This window comes from Lasioglossum baleicum, unplaced genomic scaffold (assembly GCF_051020765.1).
Source record: "Lasioglossum baleicum unplaced genomic scaffold, iyLasBale1 scaffold0021, whole genome shotgun sequence".
Classification (NCBI taxonomy): Eukaryota; Metazoa; Arthropoda; class Insecta; order Hymenoptera; family Halictidae; genus Lasioglossum; species Lasioglossum baleicum.
Window position 1 is genome coordinate 4,102,656 of NW_027469081.1, and position 13,779 is coordinate 4,116,434.

Genomic DNA, 13,779 nt, shown 5'->3' on the forward strand with positions numbered 1-13,779 from the left:
GGGATCGTAATAGCCACACACAGTAATAAAATAGTTTTCACTTTCGCCGGGATTGGGGCTGTGAAATACATTGATCCAAACGTTGGCTGGTAGAGCGATACAGCAGTTCACCGCGGCCATGACCGACGCCGTGTCACATCGACGTCGACGTCGTATTGTCAGTCACTTGCTTCTTGCCTTCAAGCAGTTTCAAAAAGTTCCCTCTGCAGAGCGAACATTTTCATCCACAAAGCAAGGGAATTAATTTATGGGTGTTCTATTTCTGCGAAAATCCAAAAGACAACATCCTTTATCTTCTGCCATAATCTGTACGTGCAATGGTTCATAAAATGGCGTATAAAATGCATTGCAGCATCTATAACAAGCTAATTGGTTGCATAAGGATTCTTATTCTAAACAAATAAAGCAGTAAGTCATGTTTTCACGAGGCAACATCAATGATGCACAGAATGCTTTTACGAATTCCGCGGTTTCGTTGATTGATCAATGAAGATGGCGATTATTTTCGCCCCCATCCAGTTTAAGACAGTTCTATGTACGAACGTTACTTTTACTTCGCTGTTAAATTCGCCGCACGTCCTCGGCAGCGAGAGCGCACGCCGACAACGATTTTGCATTCGATACGTGCAAAGTGAGTTTATTTTCTCGTTCAAGCGATACCTTTCGGTTTTGATCGTGCCTGCACACGGGAATCTCTGTCGCGTGAAATGATTCGCAAATTTTTCTATTATCTCGGCTGGAGCCGCGAACGTGAGGAATACTGATTGGATACGGTTGTGAATCAAACGTTTGTGTACTTTGGAAAACTAGTGCGATAAAGTCTGTCCGTAGACCAATCTGAAACAGGTGGCGGCGAACTAAAAAGAAACAATGATGCTGATTAATTGCTGCTTAACTTTTAAATACTCGGATATGGTATCTGGAATTTGAAAACTGATCATTTAGTCTTTCGAGCATAAACGAAGGTGGTCGACTAAACTACCAAATATTTATTATTCATTAAAGTAGTAATTTTATCGAGTAAATATTAATTTATGTGTGTGGGAGAGCACCTGCGATTTAAAACGAGTGCAATAAACTGAATACAATGAAACTGAGTCAAATTCAAGCGACGTTACACCTCGGAGAAAGTACTATAATTGGATTTCATGATTATAATCTGTTTCGCTATGTGAGAGCATCTAAGAAATAAAATGGGGTGCCTTTTATCTTTTTAGAAGGAAGGAAATAAAGTCTCGAAAATAGTTATTTTCTCTTGGAGCTTCTCTCGGGAATCTTCTAGCTGCTTTCGACTACCCCTGACCTCCTACAATATGTCTGACCACCCTATTCACCACTCGCGGACGTCTTCAATCATCGTCCTGTAACCCTTTTCAGTTCCAAAGTTTTCAAGATCTTTACGGGTCCACTAAGAGAGCGGAGATCATTCTTCAAGGACCAGTCGAAGGACACGGACCCCTCAAAGCCCGAACGCTGCTTGCAACGTTCGATAAAAGAACCATTTTGCCCCTTTCATCTGCTTCAATTTCTTATTTTTGCAACATACAATCCTCGTTATATCGTATGAACGAAATTTTTTCAGAACTCGACTAACGTTCGCCTAGCGGAGTAATGATTTTTTTAACGGAGAAACACCAGATCTATCGGGTTAATTGAAAATGTTCGAGAATTCATAAACTACGTAATTAAAAATCGAATGGCCACTCGAGCAACGTAATTTCTCGTTCGCGGTTCTGAGATAAAACGGAGCAAATTAACAGATTGGAAAATTGCAAATTTACATGAAAATGGTATGAAAGCCGTTTTAATGGTATTAAATTGTTTTCGTGCTGACGAAGTTACCGTTCGAACGTGCTCCGCCGGAATCTCCCTCTCTCTCTCTCTCTTTCTCTCGAAGAATACACGAAGTGGTTGCAGATGTTTCTTAATTTACATCTTGGCAGGCAATTCCCGGGCCGCTAAAGAGATTAATCACAATCTCAAGGACCGAATTAATTCGGCTTCCGGCCGGATGTTGTTAATCACTGGGTCATCGATCGACGACGATCCCTGGACGCGCAGCGATCCAAGTGGTTCTTTCAAAATGTATGACGTTCTGGTTGCAGAACCTGGAATTCATCATCGTCAGATATTGAAGTGTGAAGCTTTGTCCACACCGAAGCAACATCGACCAGTTTTCTGTCTGACAGAAATTAGCGTGATGTTTCTTCCCGTGTGGACGTAACGTTAAAGCAATTTAGCAGCGAACTTTTTATTCAATGTTAATTTAAAGATTTTTAGACTCGAAGCAATTTTCATTTGAAAATCGAGTGATTTCTTTCAACCCAGATCATTCCTATTCTATGTAATCTTTTTTACATTGTGCACATCAAATTAGTAACACAGTGGGTAACGAAAGTATTCGGACGCAAAATAACTTTTTTATAATTGTACCAAACGACCTGATTTCTTATAATCAATTAGGAGCATTGGTCCATGAAATGATATGCAAAAAAGATATTCCAAAGATTATAATTTACAAGGTTACATGTAAAAATAAAAAAGGCATATAAAGTATATAATTATAAAGTATAATAATTATAAAGTATATAATTTACTGGCGCCTGAGAGTCACCATTCGAGTGCAGAGGGTTAAATTTCGTCTAAAGCTAGCATATAAAAATGAGTATCCTCAAGTTTCGTTTACAGCAAGTTCACACCCATAAAATATTGAAGTAGTGGAGCGCAGATCTTTGTTGAAAATACAAATTTTTGGAGCAGCGTGGACCCGGGAGCTTGTCGGCCGCTCTACCGAAATAAGCCCTCCGCCGAATTGATTTCGACGAATGCATTCAAAGAAAGCCTCCGCCATTTTATCCGGGGGCGAGCCGACTATTTGTCGATGGAAACTGAACGTGTCGGTGAATTCATCCGGGGAACAGAAAACGATCTATAGGACGCATCCTAACCCCGAACCTGGCACCGACGACAGGTGGCACGGTATCAACTGGATCACGGATGAAAAGGGAAAAGCTAGAAGTAGATTTCATCGCTTTCGGTACACTTGCCGTGAAAACTTCCCCGCTCGGAATACTCATGAACCGTTTCATTCTCTTCTGCTTTTATGCACAATATATTCCTTTCCAGATCCCGGCGACCTCGAGATCCCGAGCACATTTATTCGAACAGACGTTGACGGCGATGGTCATTGATATTCCCTTCCCAGGAAATTAATGTCTTCTGATTTCGCGGTGGGATTTTCGCGGTACCACCACTCAACAATTTACACTGGACCCAAACAGTATTTGGAATTGTCGATATTCGATCCTTGATAACTTCGTTAACAAAAATAATGCAATAATCAATTTGGACTGATTTGAACGCTCGGGGCTTCTACTTTAATGCACCACTCTTCATTTCTCAGTAGAATGAATAGGTCATTTTGAAATCTACATAAATAAAAATCAAATGCTGTTCGTTGGTAAGCGCATCACTTGAAAACGGCTGGACCGATTTGGCTGATTTTTTTTTTAATGTTTCTCAATAATCCGAATAAGGTTTTAGGGAAAGAAAAATTGGAAAAGTAGCCCAGAAAAATGGAGAATTCGAGAAAAACTAAAAGTGCTTTTTGAATCATATTTTAATACAACAAAAAAGAACGAACGTCGCAGCTTTTTTAATCAATATTTCAATAGGAATTTACATTATCGACGTGACTGTTTGCGTTATCGACATTATCAACATCCGCCAGCTAGTTATATATATATATATATATATATATATATATATTTTTTTTTTATAAGTTCATTCAAATGTTTTCTTTAAAATACGACAGCACTTTCCCTCCCAGCAGGCGAATAATCGGAAAATCAGTTTTCACGCCGATTTTCTTGCTCCAATCCTAATTAAAGATTCTGAAGAAAAACTGACACGTTTTAGGCATCGAACCACATGTTAGCAAATTTTTTCCGATTTTTCCGAAGAGTCATATACGACTTACAGTCATATTTCGTGTCGAGGATGCGTTTATGCAGCTCGCTAAGTCAGCGGAGGGATAACTGGCCGGAAACCGTCGCCAGTCGGCGTCGCGCTCGTTCGTAATCACGAATTTACTTGTTTCCGAGGATGTTTCTCGGTTTCCTCGCAACGTGACCTAAGTGGCTAAATGGATATTACACGTATTGCACTTTGTCTGTCCCGTGTGTGCAGAACGTATGCACTATGCACGCTGGAAGCTGTCCGGCGCAGCTTCGACCGGGAATTGCAGTCGCAAAGAAGGGCAAGGTCGAGACACAGAGCATATTGTGCATCGACGACGTGTCCAGTATCCGGCGGAACGATCGAGCGATGGATAAACCGCGTGTGTGCACCGAGCTTTCACGAACGACGAAAAACTAACCTTGCTCAGGAATTAATGGTCGCCCGTTCCTTGCTTGAATTTATCGCTCGCGGGCGTGATTCATTCTTAATATTGGTAATCCGCTTTGTTCCATTACAATATCCGGAGATTGCCGGACTAATAATTGACGATCGAAAGTATGTAGAATGTTTCCGCGAGGCAATTTCTCCCACCAGGAAAACCCGTCGAGATTTTATTCAATTTCTACCAATTTGTTATTGATAGGCGTTCGAGAGATATCCGATAAAAATTCTTCAACGTGTCCGATCAATTGAGGGATGACAATCCTTGGCTTCATAAGTTTATTTCTCGATTGCTATTTGAGATATTTGAATGAACGAACATGCGAATGGTAGGTATACATTAGCTCTAATTCATGTATTTTTTGTAAAAATTTTAAGTCACTTTGAAACATGTAACTTTAAATGTAATGCTTCGTTATTAAGTTGTTATTCAACGACATTTTATTGAATTTATTAAAGATACTGAAGTACAATGGATGCGCACAGTTGAAAAGTGTGCTGTAGAAACTTTCTTCGTTGAGGAAACAGGGTACAGGGCCAGGAAAACTACGTTCGCCGATCGTATCGGATCTGGCAACGAGAGGTTTCGATCCAGCCGAGGAAAACGCGATTCTTCCTTCGGTAGCCGGCGATTAGCGTAATCCGTGTCGACCTTAATAAGCGATAGCTCACGGCTGTACACGCCGGTGCGCGCAAGAACGAAAGTTACAGAGCGCGCACGCGACACGAACGGAAGTTTTGCCGTAACAGATGTTATTATGCGCTTCTTTGCAATCTCGTACGATTTGATCGGCTAACCGAGCTCTGCTGGAAAACGAATGTGCGGTTCTCTGCTACTGTACCGTTAGCGACCACCATTATTGTTCGCCGCGTGCGGTTCGCCTACCAATTTTCATCGGAAAAGATCATCTACGTGCAGCATCTCCGCAATAAAAGAACTTTGAATTTGTCTATGGTCAACGACACTGCGGGGTTTTGCTGCGTTGCTCTTGACAGCCACGTGACGAAAGAACAGTGATTACAGCGCAAAGAATGCTGTAGCGACCACTCTTACGCAATTTTTTGTACCTCGACCGTTCCATTTAGGTTGCCCAATTGCTACGTTCATATCGCTTCTGTGAGTGTAATTGTGGCGAAACGGTGACCGAAGAATTTATTAATACGTACCGAGATATGCAAAACAGCTGTGTGGATTTGATTAGCTTTTTTCAAGAATGAAATATATTCGATTTTGAAAATTAATTTCTGGCAATTGGTAAGTAAAAAGGTACAAAAATTTATAGGGAAAAGAAATTGTCACAAATCGAACATTTCATACGCGCCAGCTTAATATTTCATAGCTGAGTACATTAATGCCGATATTTCGCGTGGGATACGTTCACGCAGAACGCCATAAAATTCTGACGCGCCGAAACGCAGATACGAAGCCGTAAAAATACTTTTATTAGCACTTGCGACGGGAAAACAAAACGACGGCGGCGGCGGCGGCTACACTGCGAAAAAATGGAAACGGAAGAGAGAGGAGAAGGATGTGCACAGAAATCCTTGTAAAATGGAGGAAAACATCGAACAACTTCAATACACGATACATCTTTATCCGGTCCGTTTACTGTCCTTGCAACACTTGTACGGTCTCCGAAGGTTTATCCGTTCCGCGACGGTTACCGCGACCATTGCCAAATTGAATATCTGCAATTATACTGTAATGATTCTAAATGAAATGTTTCTCATAGATGCACGCGTGTAAGTAACTTCACTTTAATGAAAAGCATGGGGACCCGAAACGCGTGCCAAGTCTGTGCACAAGCTGAACTTTCGAACCAATAACTCGTTAAAAGCTCCAGGAAATGTGTGACAAGTCTCCGGCGAGGAGCAGAATTTTAAACAAAATTCCCATCGCGTTTCTGTGTACACTCCTCCTACAGTAAGGAGCATAACTGATTCCACAGACTTTAAATCGGAATCACTTTTTTATGAATGGACCACAAACGACTTCGATTTCTCTGCAAGGCTAGAAGAATTAGTTTAGTAAATGATGTGTAAAAAATATGTTGAAAAAATGCGTTTGGACGGAATTGTGAAGAACAATAGTAAAGATTGATTTTTACAACTTTTTTAGCTGGGCCAAAAATTCAAAAGATGTGTCTGGTCAACTGGTATAAATTATATACGCTCTGAAAGTTTCATTGAAATTGGTTTGCGAATTATAAACGATAAAAAGTGGTAATTTGTAGTGTATTATAAAGTGGCAAGTTTTACCATTTTCGATCGTTTATAATTCGTAAACCAATTAACCAATTTCAATGAAATTTTCAGAGCGTATATAATTTATACCAATTGACAAACACATTTTTTTGAATTTTCGTTATTCGGCCAGCTAAAAATGTTGTAAAAATCAATTTTTAGTATTGTTTTTCACAATTCCGACCAAATGCATTTTTACAACTTATTTATTAGACATCATTTACTAAACTAATTCTTCCAGCCTTACAGAAAACTTGAAGTCGTTTGGTCCATTCATATAAAAGTTATATTCTGATTTAAAGTGTGTGAAATCAGTTATGCTCCTTACTGTATCTTCCTCTATCACGCTTCCGAACAGGATGTCAGAAATAAATTAAAATCATTTCTGAAGAGGTACCTGCTTACGAAGATAGGAAAATTGCGTCTATATCAATTGTTTGCGTTCGGTGTCGTCTCAATCTCTGCACATTGAACACGAAAGAAGTTGAGCGCATGCAGGCTTCATTGTATTAAAAGCTACTCCAGCGTAGCGTGTTTCGTATCGACATAAACTCCAGAATCTAGGGGCCTACCCTGATTCTATCGTCGTTAGGTCCGCCCCCGCCACGTATTGCGCCATTTTTCCGCATTATACAAACAATTTTATGCAATCTCGATAGAAATTACCACATTCGGGGTAATCTAAATAAATGGTTAATAAATTACCTTCTGAAAGCGAGCAACTCAATATATTACATCGCTCATCATTTCAGAAAATATAGAATTTCATGTTTCGCAATTATTATTACTGCACTTTCGGAAACCAAGTCTATCAAAACTGACATTTTATTTTTAATAATTTCCCTTGAATATAGAATTTCACGTTTCACAGTTATTATTACTGCACTTTCGGAAACCAAGTCTATCAAAACTGACACATTTTATTTTTAATAATTTCCCTTGAATGTCAACACATCGAATAATTTAGAAATGTGAAAAATTGGATTCACCCCTTTCGTGAAAATAAAAATCACGTCCGCCGGATAGTCGATTGTTTGAGTGGGTGATTGTCCATAGGTCTCTCGTTATTTCGAGATCTACGATTGCGGAGAGGCTCATCGAAAGGTCAGACATATTGATCCGGGTCTCTCGTTGTCCGAATTAAAGTGGCATTAATTTGTTATTCAATCCATTGTCCCCCATTAAACGGCACCTTGGCCCCGCTTTGTCGTAGATGCGCTCTTGCAAAGCAAGAAGCCGCGCGGGGGTCAAAGTACTCTACAGCTCACTCTCGGCACTGCAATTTACTGGAAATCGTGAGTAGCCTGCGTACAGGACGAAATACCGGCCATCTGCTATTTTTCCCGACCCAGAGAGCCGACCACGCGGCGACGCCTCGCGCACTTTAAAATATCTATCGAAAGCGGCGAGGAAAGTGGCCGAGAGCTAATTCGAAGCTGGTTTTTCACTTTTCCACTCGAACCGGGGACAGGCCGGCGTAGTTTCGCCGGACGATTATTGTCCAAAAAGCGGTTCGCTGTAGCCGCTTATGCTCTGTTGCACGAGAACCCCAGAAATCGACCGCGACAAAATGTCCGACCAGCTCGAATTCGGCTCTGTGGAAATGGCAGCGGCACTCGGAACGGAATTTCAATTTTATTATGAGACAGACACTGTTGGACCGAGGATCTTTATGCAAAACCAAAAATTAGTTGCATTTATCCTTCGACTGTGAATAGATGTACAGGGTGTCCCAAAATTCGTGAAAATCCCGAAAGGGGGTGGTTCCTGAGACCATTTCAAGCGACATTTTCCTTTGCAAAAATGTTATCCGCGGCTTTGTTTAGGAGTTATTAACGAAAAACACGGACCAATCAGAGCGCGACCTAGACGCGAGTTGCCACAGTCGGCCAATAGACAGTTGGCGCGCCATGACTACTGTGCCAACCCGCGTCTAGGTCGCGCTCTGATTGGTCCGTGTTTTTCGTTAATAACTCCTAAACAAAGCCGCGGATAACATTTTTGCAAAGGAAAATGTCGCTTGAAATGGTCTCAGAAACCACCACCTTTCGGGATTTTCACGAATTTTGGGACACCCTGTATAAAAAGAGAACTTTTTGAAAACCACGCTTATATTAAAATGCACTAGAAAGGAGAAAATAATTTTTTACCTGTTTCTCTATAAAATACCGAATCCAGTTAAATATTTAATAACTTTTCTCCCCAACATTTTAATCGGTTAGTTCAAAATTTCTTCTGTTATAAAATTAGTGTCAGAATAGATGGAAAAATTTTTAAAAATAAAAGCGTGGAGCGCTAAACTATATTGACGTAATCTTCGTGGGCGCTCCATGCTTTTATTTTTATAGTCACTAACGTCATGATTCTATTTAAACTTGTATTACATTTTTCTATATATTCCGACACTAATTTTATAAAAGAAGGAATTTTGAACTAATTGCTTAAAATTTTGGGGAAAATATCATTAATCACTTAACTGGATTCGGAATTTTATGGAGAACGAGGAAAAAAAATTAATTTCTCCTTCTTAGCGTGGTTTCTAAAAAGTTATTTTTATATATTTTATTTTCTACTTTTATTGTCATTGGGGGCAAGTGTGTATACAAAATTTCAGCAAGATTGGACTATGGGAAGCGGTTGAAAATTCGACTACAAGATTTGACGCATACAACAACACGGCAAGTTGATATAAACGTGGTAAGAATTAATCAATTCATTTACCTTCCGCTCGATAAACAACGAGTTTAACCACGAAGCGAGGGAAATTACTTTGACGAGTTGGGCGATACTTTTAAATCAGGAAATTCCAGTAGTTTGAATAATTATTGAAAAGGAAAAAGTTCTTATACACAACTGATAACTGATGTAAATGACGTAAATGTTACTCTGTTGGCGACTGTAAAAGGAAGAAAGAAAATGGAACTGGTTGAACGAGTCGCAACGTTTACGAATACTGAGTTTCTTCCTTATTGGGGGTGTCTCTCTGATATCCGCAATAAGCTTGCGATCTAATTACTGGTGGATATGGATATAACGATTACGAAACGCGATAATCTATTATATATAGGCTGATAATCGTGTAACTAGCACTCGTGTTGCTTAAATGCTACCTTACGTTGGCATATTAACAGACGACAACTTCGTATTCGTTTTTATTTTTCATTTCAGAACTTTCACTGATTAGCGGAATCTACGTTATCGACACCAGCGCGTGCTTCTGCCGCCACGTAATAAACCGCGACAATCGCTGAACTTTAAACACGCACAACCTTTGAACCAGTGCCTTCCTAAAATGAAAACTTGGATTTTCGGGATTTTCACGCCAAAATCTACAGGATTACATTTTAAAAAACATTACATTATAACCCGGTTTCCGATATAACAAAGAGGTAGCGATTTATTCGAGTGCTAGTTGACTCTGGAAGGAACACACCACCGTTAGACATCGCAGATGGAAGAGTCGGTGACGATGACGATTCACTTGGAGAATATTCGGTCGAAGAACGGATATCGAACCGGCGAAAGATCGACGAGCCGATGATTACTTGAGCGTCGCGGAAACGTACCACGGTTGGACGGCGATGGCCAAGCTATTCGAGACACGGGCACGCTCGAGCGGAACATCGATCCGATAATCATTGTTTTGTCAGCCGTATCGGACGTCGTGCCCAACAAAATGAATCCCCCGAGCAGCACCAGGGACCAGAGATTCGATTTTGTCGAACGAACGTCCGGACGAACGGCTGGCTCCCATTTCTATGGAAACGAAACAAATCCGAAATCGAACGGCCAGGTGTGTAGGGGAAAAATTCTACTGATCATTTAATTAATTTGCATCGGCGATTCGTGTACTCTTGGTTAACCTGAATTCAACGGTCCGCTGGCCGTGAACCAATAGCACCGACAATTTCACTTCCAAGAGTTAGGGCTGCACAATGTACCAGAAGTATAGTGTAACATTTAAGTGGGTAGACTCTTTTCCAGGATTGCAAGCATCGGGATTCGCGTTCTCGTTTCTCGATAATGCAAAGACAGACTTTTTCAGTAGTCAAAAGGGCTGGGATAAAAGATCGATCTAGACCGCGATCGCCCTCAAAAGTCCTATTTTTCCGTTTACGAGGCGTAATTTCCATTATTCTTCAGCATGTAGCTGTCGCAGCTTTGAAAATAGCTACTACATGCAAATTACGCTGCCGAATAATGCAAGTTACGACTCGTAAAAATAATAAAATAGGACGTTTTCACTTCACGCTACTGGAAACCCCCATCTTTGCATTATCGAGACATGATAATTGTGAAGGCACATACCCCTTAATATCCGTGGTTGCAAAGAACAACGCCGCACAGTGGGACCTTTCGTCCAAATCGGAGACAAAATCAAAGAACTTTCGATAGAAATGAAGTAGAGCGATGACATTTTTTTTAAATTAAAGCTGAAACTTGGCAGAATATGGGAAAAATAGGGAGATTATGGTACGAACGTTTTTTAACGTTGAGAAAATTCGTTAAACATGTAGAATTTCAAGAAATCGATTTTGCAAAATACCGAGGTCGTAGACAAATTTTGGGACCAGATTTGAAATCAACGTGAAAGAATCTACAGGAAATGATGTGTAGCATGTTAAAAAAAAATTTTTCCGCACGTGGTATTGAAAAAACTGCAATTTTCTTGAAATTCTGAAAGTTTAACGAATTTTCTCTAGGTTATAAAACGTTCGGACCATGATCTCCCTATTTGTCCCATATTCTGCAAAGTTTCAGCTTTAATTTAAAAAAAATTTCATCGCTCTGCCTCATTTCCATCGAAAGTTCTTTGATTTTGTCTTCGATTTGGACGAAAGGTCCCACTGCGCGACGCATGTCACACTTTCGAAAAATTTGAGTTTACGCATCAATTGAGCTTCGTAGTACAGAATTTATTTCGTAGACCTTCCTCTGTGTGTACAAACGAATAGCTTTCTGTCTGCAGCGTGTTGGATAAAATAGCGGCATTGCTAAAGAAAATTGTCACTTCGTATTCACGGCACACACACTCTCAGAAGAGGGCAGCACCCATTTTAACAATTCTAACAACGTTTAGACGCGAGCTCCGCGATCGATTCTATCGTTTATCGTGTTTTCTCAGGTTTCACGCGAATATGCACGGACGCCAAAGGAACCGAATTAATCCGTTCATCTTGGATTATCGAGTTTCGTAATTTTATGTAGCTATTATTAGTTTCATAATCGTGCGGTGTTTTATCGCCGGCACGCGAGTCGTGAAGACAAGTTTACGATGCGTCGGAGAAAGTTAATAACTGTTCGACCGATAGGGTTCGTATTCCGAAAAAACATGGTGAAGTTAAAGATCGCTTGAACAAAAATGTTGATAAAACGATGGACTCTATGTTAAATATTTGATGGACAGTATAAATATTTGCGGTCCTGAGCGATGAGCATGATCGAAACTCGGTTCGTTCGACCGGCTAGTTTTTGCCAGTGATATTACGAACGCGATAGAATATAATAAACGTTACGGTATTCGATTACAGAGCGATCTGAGAGTTCAGTGGGAGAATCGTCGACCGAGAAATCCAAATATTCGATGTTTGACCGAATGACACGAAACCATCTGAATGCTTTTAAGACTGGACAAAAGGATTCGGAAGTAGGCCTTCAGATCGGTTTGTTCATGAAAACTGTTCTCCTTTCTTTGCTCGGAACGATTCTTAGTCGGAAATGATCGCAAACGTGGGCGCAATGCTGAAAGTACACAATAAAAGCCAGTGGCAAGAAACGTTTGTAAACGGGAGATCCCTATTGTTGTATTAAACGAACACACGAGTGCGAAATTCGCTTATTATCGAGTGGAAACAAATCAATTCGAACAATGAAATAAAGACATAATTTTCGTAAGATCGTCTAAGAACTGGCCAATTAATTTCGCTCTACTCGTAGTAAGCCTAAGTTCTATGGTCGGAGAAAAAGGCAATGCGGTTTTTCTTGCGTCCTTTCTTCAACAATTCTCTGACCGGAGCAGAAGAAGTATGCAGCGTCGGATTTTCCCATTGTCCTCGAGAAGAATGGCGTACGGCTCCAAATGAGCTTATTAACCAGTTAATCGATTTTATTCTGCGGCCAGCACTATTGTAAAAGCGCAAACCATTTTTTTTTAAAGCTCCGACATCGAAGCTGAGCGATTATGAAAACCAATTCTATCGAGATTCAGTGAATATATGATAATCTCTTTGACACACGAGATCCCTTAAATTTCTAGAAATAGAGAAATGTTCAATGGATTATTCATTGACGCGCCTAACAGCTCCTGTGTTCAAATCTCCCATAATCGAAAGAAGTATGATAGATCCGAGTACCTGTGAAGTCCTATAAATTTGAGGGACTTGGGCGTTGAAGTGGGTCAAGTCCAAAATTTAATGCCGCTAAACGACATACTCCGTGAGGAATTAAGTTCATAGACAATATTATGCACAAGGTGATTCCCGAAACTGTGTCACACCCTAGACGAAGGGCACGTCCAATCTCGAAAATGATCGATTTTTGATAATAACCTACCCAGATTGTGCTTTCCACGATATTAAACCGAGGTACCTTTAAATTAAGAATACGCAGACGGTGTGATTTGCATTTAAAAATATCGCTTAATGCTGAACTGCCTCGGGATGTAATAAGGTGTGGCTAGTAGACAATCATTATCGAGTAGTCATAGAATGTTACTGAAAAATTCGAACGTCTCTGAACACATAAGAGAATTTTTGTAAGAAAATTCAATAACGAAACTTGCAGATCTTCGAAGAAACGCGGCGATTCGCTCGGTTTTTGGATCGGCAGCGACTTCCTCTTCTGCAGGCTGTGCTCGGCCGAGTTTCTCAATCGTGAAATACAGTTTTCCGGCTGCAGAAAGTCGGTTCGCAGTCTCGCACGTGTATCAGTGCCCTTTCGCGAGGTATGTTGCAGATAAAACGCTCGGTTCCCGGTCGACGGAGAACTAGTTACGCGTTGAAATTAATTCGCAGGCCAGTTCCGCCGGTTTTCAACTGTTGCTCCGCTCCGGAACAGCTCTTCAGCTGTGCCGTATTCGATTATGCAATTGGCAACAGCCTCGAGAAAACCCTTTGACTACGTGGATTCGTCGAC

The 13,779-nt window shown here is 40.6% G+C and overlaps 1 protein-coding gene and 1 long non-coding RNA gene across 3 annotated transcripts in view; one reads left to right on the forward strand and one right to left on the reverse strand.

The window, feature by feature from the left end:
- The window catches only part of Cad89d (cadherin 89D), a 73,418-nt gene that overhangs the window by 56,375 nt on the left and 3,264 nt on the right, over positions 1 to 13,779 (reverse strand). The window lies entirely within an intron of this gene.
- On the forward strand, positions 3,833 to 6,576 carry LOC143219193 (uncharacterized). Its single transcript, XR_013011270.1, has 3 exons — positions 3,833 to 4,515; positions 4,604 to 4,730; positions 4,861 to 6,576. It is a non-coding gene; the product is annotated as an uncharacterized LOC143219193 (long non-coding RNA).